Genomic DNA, 3,458 nt, shown 5'->3' with positions numbered 1-3,458 from the left:
TGGTGCAATACGTTATAACGGTATTGTAACGGGAGCGGGTTGGACTGTCCCAGCCGGTAGGTTGTTGAGCAACAAAACAGCTGATATTCTACTATATTCTATCCTATTATATTATATTCTGCTGGTGTTGGGTCACATTTCGGTCCATATGGTGGAGATGTTGGACGAGACAGAAGCAGTCGAGCCAGAGAGGCGGGGAGGTGTGTCATCGCTATGCGCAGCCAGGCATGACTGATCAATCCCCGATTGGAAAGAAGCAACGACCGCTGGCGGGCCGTCGACTCCTCGAGAAGAACCGACTAAAGACCAGCACTAGAACCGAAGACCAGGACTAGAACCGAAGATCAGGACCATAACCGAAGATCAGGACTATAACCCCGGGATGAGGCGGACCTGACCGGTTATAACACGTTATTAACCCGGAGGAACCGAGTGCTGGAGGAAGGCGACCATAGAAAGGTCTGGAAGACTGGAGCCGCTCGGTCCATATTACACATTAATTACATTATTGTATAGATATACGATACATATACATGATCACTGAACGATACGTCAGCGATCAGGAGATCCAGCAGACAGAATGGTCCCCGTCGTCCCGGTGTGTTTAATGTGTTGGAGATGACATCCGTCCTGATAACGTGTTATCTCCTCTTTACTGTTATTGTTACTCATTCTACAGCCTGGTTCTGCTTTCTATTCCTCTCTTCTTATAACAGCTCAATCTTCTACCTTCCTGTCCTTAATTGTCTTAATGTTATTCTGATGCAAATCGACCAGATCTGTCCCCAGACGTCATTGGGTTGGATTATGTAATATCTCATATGTATATAAACACTGAGACCTCCGTGGTAGTGATATGAAATTCCCCCCTGCATCACTTCACCCTCTCTTCCTCTCATGCTCCTCACCATGACCTCCTCATGGTGAAAAGGGTTTCGTGATGGTAAACATTGTTTCATGGTAGTGATGGTAAACAGTGTTTCATGGTAGTGATGGTAAACAGTGTTTCATGGTAGTGATGGTAAACAGTGTTTCATGTGTGTGATGGTAAGCAGTGTTTCATGGTAGTGATGGTAAACAGTGTTTCATGTGTGTGATGGTAAGCAGTGTTTCATGGTAGTGATGGTTAACAGTGTTTCATGTAATTGATGGTAAACAGTGTTTCATGGTAGTATATGATAAACAGTGTTTTGTGGTAGTGATGGCAAACAGTGTTTGGTGGAGTCTGTCCTTGTGTTGAGCTGTCCTCCCCTCTCAAAATGGGAGAACGGGTGAACTAGTGACAGTTGGTTGGTCATCCTGTTCCGATCAGCCTGACCAGAGCTGTTCTCATCAGGCTGTTCTGATCAGCCTGATCGGAGCTGTTCTCATCAGCCTGATCAGGACTTGTTGTGTCACAAGTGATATTTACAACCGAGAAACCTTGTGTACATTTGCCCCACATGTGCTAGGTTCCTACACACAGTCTATTTGCTATGGAAATTCCCTCCGAAGGCCTCATTTGCATATGAATAGCAAATGAGGGCCATTCCCCTTCAGGCTCATCACCTGATTTGACAATAAAATTGTTCCCATTCCTGCAGCCCAACCCAGTGCTGCTAAGTAAATGGACTGCATTTGTGCCGCGCTTTTCTTACCAGTGGCCACTCAAAGCCCTGCCCAGTGCTGCCCAGTGCTGCCCAGTGCTCTCCCAGTGGCCTCTGCTGTCCAGTTGTTTATCACGCCGTCCACATGCTGTCTGTCTGTCAAGTTCACAATGTAATGTTCTGTCGTCTGTAGCGATAGCTATTAGCGATAGCTATTTGCCATAGCTGTGTATTGCAGATTGGCGGTCAGCGGTCCGTCTTTCGTGGTCCTCAGAGTCTAAATCAACTGTCATGGCCGACTCCCAGCAGATCTGCAAGGGAGTGAGCATGTGAAGAAATGTACTTCCTTCCTCTCTGTATGCTATAGGCTCTGAATGATTCAGAGCGTAGAGATCTAAACCACCACATTCACCGTCAGTGGTGTATAACTGTGATGGAGGGCGGCGAGCGATGAGGACATGATGTCTGGCCCCACGGCCCCTCCCATCACTCTCCTCCAGCCCCCTCCGCCGGCCAAGTTAAAGGCGGTGTTAAAGGGGGTGTCCTGTTTGAACAGAAGCTGAGGAGGAGATGAAAACCTGGCAGCTTTGATATCATGTGGACGTTTCACCTCTTCCTCCTGTCTTTGGCTGTGTTTGAATAACCTCTGTGATCTCACCCTGCTTCAGTTCTCCGTGAGCCCGCTGCGCCGCACTCCCAATTGCCTAGCAACCACAGCCACATCGCATAGCAACCACACAGTCAAATCGCCCAGCAATCACAGTTGCACCGCTAGCAACCGCTGTTTCGTGGTCAAGCGTCTAATAGGAGCCGCACCCTGCAAAGCAGCTGTCTTGTTGGTAAACAACAGGAAGAGTGTATTGGTTACCAAGCAACCGGGGAGAAGCAACAAGGACAGAGTCTTTTTGCTAAGTGACCGTGTGGAGCCAGGGGAACCGGGTCTTGTTGCTAAGGGACCCTATGGCTCCCCTTAGCTCCACAGTGATGGAGAGCGGGGTGGCCCTATGGCCCTCTGTCCTTGGACGGCTCTCTGGCTGACCCGTGTCTCTGAGCAGCACGAGACCTTCAGACTGGAGCTGAACGGCATGTTGTTGTGAACAGATAAGGAGCCGACAGGGAAGTTTCGATCCGAGCGTGCAAAGGTGCTAAATATGTTCTGCGGTTGGCGAGTGTCACACGCTACTTCCTGCCATGTAGCACAGATCCTACTGTTGTCCACCACTGGTACATCATACCTACATGAATCAAAGTCGGCAAGGTGGTAGCAGGATTCACATGCTACGTTGGCCAGGCCGCTAGCTGCTGTCAGTCTGCAGGAACCAGTCTGACGACCGGGCGCACGTCTTCAGCTCAGTCATCCTCTAGAGGCTGAGAGGCGCTGGCTGGACTGATCTCCTCAGCTGGGTGTGGAGCAACACACACCGAGTACACACACACACACTAGGCACACATCTAGTGACACACACACCCACACCTAGATACACTTTGACACACACACACACACACACACACACACACACACATAGACACACACACATAGACACTTTGACACACAAACACACCTTGACACACAAACAGACCTTGACACACAGACACACACACTTTGACACACCCCTTTACACACATACGCCTTGACAATCACACTTCTAGACACACCCCCACCTAAACATACAACCACACCTAGATATACACCCACACAAACACACACACACACCTATAAACACATGACAATCACACTCGTTAATGACTTCTGGTTTGTTAGAGAAAGACATTTTGACCCTTAAAGTGAGGCACTGGAGAAGAGTTGTTGGACCTAAAGCTCATCTCAAGGTATTAAGCTGGTATTGATCTGGAATTAGAGAAGGAGCCCAG

General features: G+C 48.8%; 1 protein-coding gene across 2 annotated transcripts in view; it reads left to right on the top strand.

The window, feature by feature from the left end:
• The first annotated feature begins 252 nt into the window (after positions 1–252).
• The window catches only part of osbpl8 (oxysterol binding protein-like 8), a 32,679-nt gene continuing 29,473 nt past the window's right edge, over positions 253–3,458 (top strand). For both annotated transcript variants that reach the window (XM_079735043.1, XM_079735042.1), the window contains exon 1: positions 253–459. The gene's annotated coding sequence lies outside the window, so the exon portion shown is untranslated. The remainder of the gene's footprint in view (positions 460–3,458) is intronic.

This window comes from Pollachius pollachius (assembly GCF_949987615.1).
Source record: "Pollachius pollachius genome assembly, chromosome: 4".
Taxonomy (NCBI): Eukaryota; Metazoa; Chordata; class Actinopteri; order Gadiformes; family Gadidae; genus Pollachius; species Pollachius pollachius.
This window is presented reverse-complemented; position numbering and strand designations above follow the sequence as displayed.